Source organism: Humulus lupulus, chromosome 1, assembly GCF_963169125.1.
Source record: "Humulus lupulus chromosome 1, drHumLupu1.1, whole genome shotgun sequence".
Classification (NCBI taxonomy): domain Eukaryota; kingdom Viridiplantae; phylum Streptophyta; class Magnoliopsida; order Rosales; family Cannabaceae; genus Humulus; species Humulus lupulus.
This window is the reverse complement of record NC_084793.1, coordinates 209,200,053-209,212,079: the sequence shown is the minus strand read 5'-3', so window position 1 is coordinate 209,212,079 and position 12,027 is coordinate 209,200,053.

Genomic DNA, 12,027 nt, shown 5'->3' with positions numbered 1-12,027 from the left:
GTAAAATTAATTGAGTTGGTTATATGAGGATTTTGATATGATCTTGAGTATGGATTAGTTTTCCAAATAAAGGACAAACATGGACTGTAGGAAAGGATGGGGACTTCTGATTTTAAAAGGGGAAGGACCCGGTTGCGTTCACGAGATGCCTAGCTATGGTGAGAGGTCCAACCAGGATTATATCAGTTAGACTGGAGGGAAAACTGGATTGGCCACTGAGGTTTTAGATGGGTTTCAAGGATTTGATGGAATCACTATCGCATATAGTAAATTAATTGTGCTACAGGACTAAGACAGGAATAGAACCGATATCAGAGACATCATGAAGAATGACACTGGCTAAGCAGAAAGGATTAAAGGTTCAGTCAAAGAAGTTATTTGACTTAAGGGTTCGTCAGACGGAGTATCTCACTATGGGATATGTCAACACCATTTGCTTAGAATGAGGCCAAGTATGCGAGACTGTGTACCACATATGGATAGCCATATAAAGTAATGGTCATGAATAGGTATCCATTGCCAAGGATGGATGATTCATTTGCCTAGTTGCAAGGAAGGACAATGCTCTCAAGAGTTGGCAATCGATTTTGTAATTACCAGTTGAGGATCAAGGAAAGGGACATTTCAAGAATTACCACTTGCACCAGGTATGATGTGATGGGTTTTCAGTGAAAGCTCTTGAACTGACCAATGCTTCAGCGGCCCACGTGAATTCAACAAGTAGAGAGTATAGGTGTGGTGTGGACAAGTCATATTTGGATTGATTGAGAATGTTTTGGACTACTTTAGGTTAGAAATAGAGAACAAGTAACATTTTTGCTGATACTACCGAGGTTGAGGAAGCATAGATTACTGGTAAGGTTCCAGAAGAGATAGGTTCCGATTTCTCTAGATGATATTCAAGGTCACATTATGGGAAGTGATGAGATTATCTATGATTCAGTTAAAATAGAAGTCACAAGGAAATTGCTAAAGGAACGTCTTACGGGTTAGAAGCATGGTTAGATTGGCGAAACACATTGCCTTTTACTTGAAACGTCTTCAAGGAATGCCATACCCTTGGATAAAATAATGAAAGAACTTATCCCTGCTTAAAATGTGGAGTTAATAGTGCAATGCGTCAAGGACTAGAGTGTGCCCATGTGTAGACTGAAAAGGTGATTGTTCTTGTTTCACGATGGATAAAGGAATAAGAACATAGATGTCCTACACGGGACTTTAAGTTGATAGTAATGCTAGATAGCCACAGTTAGGGTAAGGTGATGACACTTATGGAAAAGAAGTGTGTGAACTAGTGTTATCCCCGTTTCTTCTCGGGTGTCCAGGTCCACATTCTAAGCTCGTGGGCCGCCCAATTTGGAGTTAAGGCCCAGATCAGGCCCATTTGCCGAGAGAAAAATGGATGTCGGCAGCCCAAGCCCAGGAAAGGCCCAAAGAGCATCCGGAAGTAGGTGGTATGGTCCCGGGACCGCTCCCCCCAACGACCCGAGGCGCGGCAGATAAGGTCACGGCTCGCAAAACCAAGATGGGAGCCGGGATCGCTGTGGATAGACCTGGATCCTGGTAAACAGTCCGGGATCCTGGTAAATGGTTCGGGACCTTGGTGAACGGAGGAGGACGTGGGTAAACGAACCAGGGTCAAATGTCCGAGGTTGGCGAGGTAAAGTGCCCAAGATACTGACATCGTCCCATGAAGTGTGGGGGTTGTCCCCACACTTAAACCTGCAGAAGAGGCTACCTCGGGATTGTACGCCATTGGTTCAGATTTGCGCCGCCACAAATCTGACCGATCTTGTCCCCCAAATCTTCCTCATAGCCCAGAGAACCCAGATTGAAACTCCAGTTTGTCTCATGCCTTAGAATAAGATATTATTTAGTTTGGCCCAATGGGCTTAGCTTACTATATGTATCTTATTTTAATCCTTTGTATTGGGCTCCCATCAGAGAAGCTAATGGTATTTATGCCCCTATTGGGCCCGGGTCAGCCCAGCCCAAGCCTGGTGCACTTTTGTGCCTATAAATACGAATAGCAGTGCACTGAGGAGGGGATCTGGAATTTTGACTGTAAGCAGTTACTCTGCTCAAGCTTGTAGAAAAACTCCATTGTCAAAGGTTCTCTAAGCTCTAATACAACTGTCTCGTGGACTAAGGCTTATTAACGCCCCAACCACGTAAAAACCTTGTCTTTTCTCCTCAAAGCCTTTCTTCTAAGCTCTCTAATATTCTATTATTAAGGTTTTCGAAAAACTCGGTAAACATTTTGGTGCTTTCATTGAGAGCCTGAGAAAGCTAGAGTTGATCTTGAACATTGGCAGCAATGGTGAACACAAGACACACCACTTTCAACCCTACTAATTAAGAACAAGGCAATGGAGAGCCACTGCCCAGCCAACCTCTTCCTTAGGGTCAGTCTGAAGACGCACCTCATCAGATGTCCCAGCCTGACGAGTCGTAGAACTATGAAGGCGGGGCAGAATATGAGGAAGATTACTACGGGGAAAAGGAGGGAAATGAGGGGGAATACCACGATCTCGAAGTTGAGGATCCCGCAATCCCTGAAGTAGTAGACCCCAACCAGGAGGACCCAGAGGTGACTAAACTGAGACAACAAGTCCTGGACCAAGAGGCTAGGATTGCCGAACAAAAGGAAGCCACTCAACGGATGCAAGAGTCCCTCCAAGCACTGCAAGCTTTCATAGCCGCCCAAGGCTTAGCGGCTAACCCTTCATTCATTCCGCCTCCAGGAACGTAGCCGCCCGCTCCGCAGGCTAGGAATGGTGCACCTAGAGAGGTGAGGCTGATTCTCACTCTGGGACAAGATCTTGGACAGGTCCCGGTTAACTCGCCCCAGGAGAAAGGGAAGGCCAAAGAAAACCCCTAGGGGGAAGTCCCTCCTGTCCCTCCTGTCCAGAATACCGGGACCCATCCCCGGCCGCTCCCTAGGAAAGAGAAGGTGCGCCCCGTCCCAGGACAGGGCTAACTAATCAATCCGCGAGGGACGTGCCCGCAGGGTATCAGGCCCCGGCCCGCCCCAGGGCGGACTGGACGGGAACGGTCTTTCCACCCAAGCACTTCCATGAACCAGCGCCACTGGGAGCGCCAGCAGAATGACTAGCCAAACGCTCCCAGTTCCGAGGACGATACATCTTGGGTAGACCTGCGCGATGGGTTGAATGCTCGAAAGGAGCGTGCTCGCAAGGAAAAGATCCGCCCCGAGATGGAGATTTGAGAAATAATCTCAATGATAGAAGGAATGAGAGAGTTCCCCTGGAGGATGGTACGGCCAAATAGTTAATGGAACAGCTGGCCGCCTTAAAGAAAGTCACGGACCGCCTGGTCCACAAGCAGGAAGGAGCAGACACTGATTCCGACGCGGAAGAAAAGAAGCCCTGCGCCAAGCACATCCTAGATGTCGTGCTCCCCAAAGGATTCAAAATTCCGAGCCTGCCCGCCTATACTGGGAACACCGACCCAGAGACAATTTGTCGCGCTATAATCGTTTGATGACTGTAGCCCACGTCTGCGACAAGGGCAAGTACCTCTGTTTCTCGATTACTCTAGGCAGACCTGCTAAAGAATGGTGGAAGAGGCTTAAGCTGGGATCCATCCAATCCTGGTCTGGATTGCAGTCGGCTTTCCGCAAACAGTTCGTGGCCGCCATGAGGATGGACATGTAGATCATTGCCCTCGCCAACATCAAGCAGCTCCCCACAGAGACGTTGAGGGCCTACATCCAGCGCTTCACCGAGGAAGGCTCCAAGACCAAGGTGGACGATGGGCAGCGCCTGGTGGCCCTGCAATCCGGGATTTGGGCCAGATCTCCCCTCTGGGATGACATGCAGCGCAGCAAGGCGGCTACCCTCGAGGAATGCATAAGAAAGGCCCAGGGCTTCATTAACTAGGAGGAGGCAAAAATCCAAGCATTCAGATGGCAGCCGACACCTCAGCCAAGTGCCTAAACATTTCTAGGATACAGGGTGCAGTATCTGGCCCAGCAGTACGTCACACCCCCGATTGCATCGGGATCGGCAGCCGCGCCAGCAATGACCTTTGCTGCACCCACGATATATGGCCCTGCCCCTTTGGGGTATGCCCTGGCCCAGTCTACCCCTTATTTTGGGTATGGAATTGCGCTAGTCGGGTATAGTGCTGCTCCCGTCGGAGCCCTGCCGTCCCAGGTGGGGGGAACCGAAGCGAGTGTGAATCCCTCCCGGGGAAAGAGGTCTGGGAAGGGACAAAATCTGGCCGAGTCGTCTAAGAAGGGCAAGAAGGGCTACGAGCCCCAATATTTGGAGTACACCAACCTTACGGATACCAGGGAGAACATCTACTTGGCCACTGAAAGGACAGTCCATTACCGAAAACTGACCCCCATGTTCAAAGGAGGAAGGAATCTGAGGGATACTAGCAAGTGGTGCGCTTACCATAAGGAGGTGGGCCATACAACCGAAGAATGCTGGCAGCTCAAGGATGAGATCGAAAATCTGATCAAACTGAGACACCTCCACCAATGGGTCAGGATGCCCGTGGGAGTTCCGGGAATGTCAGCAGTCCCCGGGCAATCTTCGCTCCTAGGCATGCCTGGAGCGTACCTACCTCCCCAGGGAGGATACTCAAAGGGTCAGGACCGCAGGCCCCTCAGGGGGCCCCCGCCGTGCAGCCGCCCAGACCCGGAATGCCTTACCCGGCTGGGATCACGCCCCCGCGAGTAGATGGTCACATAGCCACCATCTCGGGCGGGCCCCATCTGGGAGGATCGTCCCGAAATGATCAGAAGCGTTACCTCGGTGAGTTTGACCACGACCAAGAGGTATGCACCCTAGTCCAGGCACCGACCCAACGCCTGAAGTTAATGAACCTCCCCATCACCTTCACGGAAGACGACGCCCACACTATCCATTTCCCGCATCATGACCCTCTTGTCATTGACGCCCAAATCGTGAACAAGATGGTGTCTAGAGTGCTGGTGGACGACAGAAGCTCCATCAACATTCTGTTCAAACCTGCATTCATTGCGATTGGCTTGACCGAGGCGGACCTAGCCTTGTGCCCAACCCAGATCTATGGCTTCAATGGGGACTCAATACTCCCGATGGGAAAATCCAGCTGCCCGTAACTCTAGGGAACGAGATGCAAAGCTCATTCAAATTTTGTACATTCGTGGTTGTGGACTGCCCCACAGCTTACAACATCATTTTCGTTCGGCCCGCATTGGTCGAGTTCGGGGCAATCACCTCCATCCGCCACTTGTGCATGAAATTCCCTTGTGATACCGGGGGAGTGGGAATATTCTGAGGAGATCAGAAAAGCATGCGGAAATGCTACCACGTATCCGCCTGACCCGTGTACATGGTCCACGAAGAGCCCCTTGAGGAAATCGCCGATCCAGTCCCGCCTCCTCCCCCAGCAAGACGGTTTGTCTGGGATGAGGATGAGCTGGATCCGCGTATAGGGGAGGACCGTGTCCTAGAGCCCATGGAGGAGTTCGAAGAAGTGTGCATCAGTGACAACGACCCGATCAAAGTAATCCAAGTCAGGAAGAACCTGAAAGCAGAGGTCCGGTCCGTAATCATCGCTCGGGTAAAGGAGAACCAGGACGTTCTGGCCTGGTCTCATTTGGATATGACTGGGATCGACCGCAATATCATCTGCCACACCTTGAACATCGACAAAGGTGCGACCCCAGTCCGGCAAAAATGAAGGCCCCTAGGGGCGGAAAGGGCTGAAGTCCTCAAGCTAAAAGTCGAAAAGTTATACTCGATCAACTTCATCCGAAAGCTTTGTATCCTGTGTGGCTGGCCAATCCAGTTCTGGTGCCTAAGCCAAACGAGGCCTGGAGGACATGCATTGACTTCATGGATCTAAACAAAGCTTGCCCTAAAGATTGCTTCCCGCTCCCTCAGATCGATCAAATGGTGGACGCAACGTCCGGGTATGAGACCTTGAGTTTCATGGACGCCTACTCAGGTTACAATCAGATCTTTATGCATGCAGTGGACCAGGAACACACTAGCTTTCAAAAGGACAAGGGGGTGTACTACTACATTGTCATGCCCTTTAGACTCAAGAACGCCGGAGCCACCTATCAGAGGCTAGTCAACAGAATGTTTCGGGCCCAGCTGGGATGAAACATGGAGGTGTACGTCGACGACATGCTGGTCAAATCCAAAACCTTCGGCGAACATTCTGACGACCTGACCGAAGCCTTCGCGATCATTTGAAGGTACAGGATGAAGTTGAATCCCCAAAAATGCACCTTTGGCATAGCATCCAGAAAGTTCCTGGGGTTCATAGTAAGCTTCCGGGGAATAGAAGCCAATTCAGAAAAAATCAAGGCACTGGTTGAGATGCCCTTGCCCCGGAAGCACAAAGATGTACAAAGCCTGATTGGAAGGATAGCCGCTTTGAGTCGTTTTGTCTCAAAGGCCACGAACAAGTGCATCCCATTCTTCAACGTCCTTCAGGGAAGCCAGCGGTTCGAATGGTCAGCCGAGTGCGAAGAGGCTTTCCAATGATTGAAAGAGCACCTATCCTAAGCACCGATACTGGCAAAATTGGTGGAGGGGGAACCGCTATACCTCTATCTGGCCGTGACCGAACACGCGATCAGCGCCGCCCTAGTACGCGAGGACGGGAAGGCCCAGCTCCCGGTCTACTACGTGAGCAAAAGATTATTGGGTGCAGAATCTCGGTATCCACTAATCGAAAAGTTAATGTTTTGTCTACTAATCGCGTCCCAGAAGCTCAGGCCTTATTTCCGAGCTCATGCCATAAAAGTTCTGACCGACCATCCTTTGCGCCAAGTGTTGCAAAAACCCGAATCATCAGGGAGACTCTTGACGTGGGCCATGGAATTGAGTCAGTTCGACATTGCATACATCCCTAGAACCTCAATCAAGGGGCAGGCCCTAGCCAAATTCATCGTGGAAAGCTCCAGGATCACTAAAGAAGACGATCCCGCGGATCCCGCAGCGCCCGTGTGGAAGGTGTTCGTAGATGGGGCCTCAAATGAAAATGGAGCAGGGGTCGGAATCATCCTAGTCTCTCCTCAGGGGCACCAATTACAAAATTCCTTGAGTTTCTAGTTCAAGGCTTTGAACAACGAGGCTGAGCACGAGGCCATGTTGGCCGGGTTGCGCCTGGCCCGGGAAGTAGGGGCCGCAAACCTAGAGATCTATAGTGATTCCCAATTGGTTGTCAAGCAGATCTCAGGAGAATACCAAACTAAAGGGGAAAAGATGGCAGTTGACGTGACTCAAACGTGAGAGATGCTTTAAACTTTCAAGAAGCACTCCATCTGTCATATCCCCAGGGAGCAAAACGTGTTTGTAGACACATTGGCAAAATTGGCCACGGATGCTGAGTCGTAGCTTGTTGGGCTAGTCCATATCAACCATCTCCCCGTACCGAGTATTCTGACCTCCACGATCAATGTTGTCGACTACTCCACGTCTTGAATGGGACCCATCATCCAATACCTGGCAACCGAGGGGTTGCCGACGGACAGGGCGACAGCCAAGAAGCTTCATTACCAAATCCATAGATACATCATGATGGACGGAAAGCTCTATCGTAGAGGTTTGTCCATGCCATACCTCCGATGCGTATCCGGGACTGAAATTAGCGCAATCCTGCATGAAGTGCACGAAGGCTTCTGTGGAGATCATACAATTGTATCACGAGACATTTGAACAAATTTCGAGGACGAAATTTTGATAAGGATGGGATAGTTGTAACGTCCTAAATTTGCTATTAAGGCTGAGTGCCTTGATTACTGTGCCTGGAGGGCATAATCAGATTTGTAAGTGGAATTAATTGAATATATGTGTGATTATGCGGTATAAATGATTTATATGGTAATGTGGATATTTATGCATGTTTATGTGTATTAAATATGCATGTGGGCCCATTTTTGTAAATTAGGCCATAATTGTAACTTTTGACCCATTGAAGGTATATTTATATTATATATGCTTTATGAGTGAGACCACAGTGTTATGGAGATATATTTGAGATGTGTGGTCTGAGGCGATCCTAGTGAGTGGGTTAGCGGTGAAAGTCACAACGGGGTCAAATACCCGGCTCGGGGAGAGCCTAGGGGTATTTTGGGAAACTCAATGCGTAGTCGGGATTTATCAGGTAATAGGTAATTATTTGGTGATTATTTGGGTATGTCGAGATTAATTGGGAATCTATAGTGCTATTTGAGAATTAGCGGGAAATGTGGCTAAAGATCATTTTGCCCTTGGGGGCATTAAAGGATAAGAGTTTGAGCAAGGGACATTTTGGTTTTTTGTACCAAGGGATAGAATTGGTCTTGGCTGGACTAAGTTAACTAGAGGACCCTAGAACTAAGAGAAAGCAAAAAACCAAAACACTCTCAGCTCACACTCACTCTCTCTCACGTTCATCTCACACTCTCTCTCTTGTTTGGGGCTTTGGGGAAAATTGAAGGAAAAAGGGCACTGATTTTCCGAGGTTTGAGGCTGTGATTGAAGGCTGGAATCTGGGGTAATTAAGGTTCAGTTCAAGGAGTCAAAATCATTGTTGAGGTAAGCTCTAATTATGTTTTGAGTCAAGTATTTGGCTGGGTTTTAAATATTACAATAGGGTTGAGATTTGAGGCATTATGTTATAATTGTTATGTTTTGGAGGCTATGGGTTGTTACTTGTTGTTTATTTGAGTTACTAGTATTGTTTTGGTGGTTGAAATAGGTTGAAATGTTGTTTTTAGAGGTTTTGGTTTGGAGAAAACGCAGGAAAAGCCGGGGAAAAATCTGGGTTTGAAGGGTCACAACCTTATGGCACCGCGACCTGTGTGAACCCAGGGCTTGGGTTTTCGATTTTTGCCTAAGTGCGCTGCGACCCTTCAAGGCTGAGTCGTGGTGCCTATCCCTGGGAATGAAGGGGGCTGGAAGCCTCTGACTTGAGGTGTGCCATGACCCATTAGGGGGCTCCGCGACGCGCATAGGCAGAAATGGCCAAATAGGCTTTTTAAGCTCGGGAACTCAAACTTAAGGGCTTGGGAAGGATTCTACTACCCAGTTTAGTAGAATTCGAGGTACCGGAGGCTAGTATATTATTCTGAAGCTTTTTGTTGGTTTAGGTTTTAATGGTTATCCACTATTGCGTTGCGACTAGGTTATATCGCTAAGGCTCGGGATCAAGGATCGTGCTCGGGATCGCCTTATACTGTTAGCTCGAAACTCAAGGTAAGAGAATTGTCTATGCATGTAGAGCAGGGCATGGCTCGATTATCTGTGCTCTTATTGTGCTTAGTGTTATGTGTAAATGTTTGTAACTATTCTGTCATATGTGTTTGTGACTGAGTGGCAAGGGCTAGGATCGGCAAGGGTTGGGATCGGCAATAAGCATGTTGAATGCAGGTCGTCATTGTAATGCCCCAAAATCCATAATGAGATTTAATGGTCGGATTAGAAGGCCGGGAGGGCCATAATTGATTTATTATGTCATTAAATGATTACATGCATGTGTTATGTGAATTATATTATTATGTGATGATAAATGCCTGCATGTGGGTCCATTTTTCATTATAAAGGGTATTTTGGTAATTTGGCCCGTTGAGGGAATATTTATATATTTTCATGCATGTTGGTGAATTATTGATGAGGCCATATTATAATGTGGATACGTTTGAGCTATTCAGCATGAGATGATTTTTGAATACTAGTTAGCGGTTTGGTCATAACGGGGTTAATTTCGGGGCTCGGGGTAATTTGATGATTAGTACATTACCAGGAATTAAAGGGTAATGGGATATGATTTATTAGTATTTGAGAATATTGGGAATAAGGATGGGCCTTGACTACTGCATCGTGGGCAAGAACGTGCTTTTTAGTATTGATATTGCTAGAATATACTTAATAGTATTGTTCACTGTGAATTATCAACTGATACGTGTTAAATGCTAAATGCTATGATCATGTATCCATTTGTAAATCTATATAATTGTGGAATATCGGTGATTATCTGTTGATCTTGGACCGTGAGGCAGCAAGAGCTTTAGTTATCACTGCCTAACTGCCCGCATTGACTATTGTAGCAAGGTTTAAGTTATAAGAATGATTCCAAGACAGACAGATTCACTAGCTGGCCAGGAAGATCAGGGCCAGAATAACAGATAGGGTCAAGAGAATGACTAGAATCAGATTCCACAACTAGCTCCTGATAACTGGCAGCAGCTGATAACTGGCAGCAGATTCCACTACTTCAATCATCCTCGTAAGTGTTTTTCATCCTTAACTCGTAAGTTAAGTGTCGTTTTAGCTCCTCCCGTACCCCTTTCTGACTTAGACTAATTCTACAGCCATCTTCGCGAGGACAGAGAAATCTATGACCCTCGGGGCCCAATACGAGACGCTGGCGGGCTTGCCCCCCAGCGAGAAAGATTATCGCGTGCTCGTAACAGACAAGACGATGATAGCCTGCAAGCTGATTTTCCCGAATCAGAATTTAAACCTCAGGAGGCCCTGGGGGCTTCCCCCAGCTCGCGACACCAGACCCATCATCGTGGAGGAGGTCGCGGGAGATGAAGACGAGGAGGACGAGGACAATGAAGTTCCGCTCGTGAGGAATAGGAAGCGGGCTTTGGAGGTTGTCCCGGGGACGGGCGAGGAGAGGACCCAGTCCGGAGCAGCCGCGGGTCCTTCTGGCCAAGGTAACCCTTACATGTTTAGGAGTCTAGATAGGGCCACAGTCGACCCCCGGCTGGCTAGGTTCAATCCTAGGCAGCTCGTCCATCGTCACCGAAGTGATCCGGACCTGAACACAACCCTGCTCCGTAGTAGTAGATAACTTTAGGTCGATCCTATTCGAGGAGTATGGGACCAACCTTCGTACATGGCCATTACTCCGAAGGGGTGTCGTAGCTCTAGGGCTTAGGCAATATGTAGAGGAATCTAGCCCTGAGTCAGACTCGGACCCAGAACTTGCGCCAGCTTGGGAAGTAATCGACTTAGATTCTTCTTCTAGCTCGGGGGGTAAGATTCCCTTAGTATTCATATACTTTTTATTTTTACCCCTTTGTTTTTGTATCTGTATGGTTGCTAACTCGTACTAACCATGTTTTTGTTTTGACAGAAGAGATGTCTCAGCCCGAGGAGAGCCTACGAGGTGCGGTCTTCGGGGGGAACCCCTCAGCTGGGCCAAAAATGAAAAGGCTCCGGACGTCCAAGAACACCGCCGGGGTCCCCACCAAGTCTCCGGCAAAGGAGAAGGAGCAAACCTCGGCTGCCCAGGTCGCGGGAGCGATTTTTCCTGCCGCAGGGGGAAGCAACATGCCTCCACCCCCTCCGCGAGCTCCAGCCGCCGTCCGGGACGTAGGAATGGAGCTCGGGGCTTCGGCGGTGGTACCCTCCGATGTACGCATCCTAGTCAATCCCCAGGACCTGGAGAAGATCCCCGAGGCCTTCCGGGGAACAGTGTATGAGTCGGCGAACTACGCCGTCAGCCACATATACAGGTTCACCGAGAAGGAGCTCCGGGCCATTGAGACACTGAGCCCGGTGGGCGTGCTAGAGTCTTCATTGGGCATGGCCATGATGGTAAGCTAACTTATTATTATTATTATTTTTGTGGTTTTTATCATTACGCTTTGCTCTGCTTTTCCTTCCCTTTTTTCTAAGGCAATTGTCTTTTCAACTTCGCAGAGTGCCGTTGCCCTTCACCGGAGCATCGTCAGGACCAAAACTCAGCTCGAGGACATGAGGAGCGAGCACCAGACTACCCTGCAGGCGGCCAAGGATGCCTTGGCGGCCTCGCAGGTCGAGTTGGAGAAAACTCGTTCGAAGGTCCAAGAGCTCGAGACCTCCCTTGCCACCTCGAGGACGGACCTAGATGCCGCGAAGACTGAGGTCCAGGTCGTCCAGGCTGCCCTAGAGGCCGAGCGGACAACTTCGGAAAAGTCCATGGAAGATCTATTCTACCATTGCTGGGTCTACAATCCAGATACAGACTTCTCCTTCATGTCAGCGAGCCTCTGGGAGCGCTTGCTGGTGAAGTTCCAAG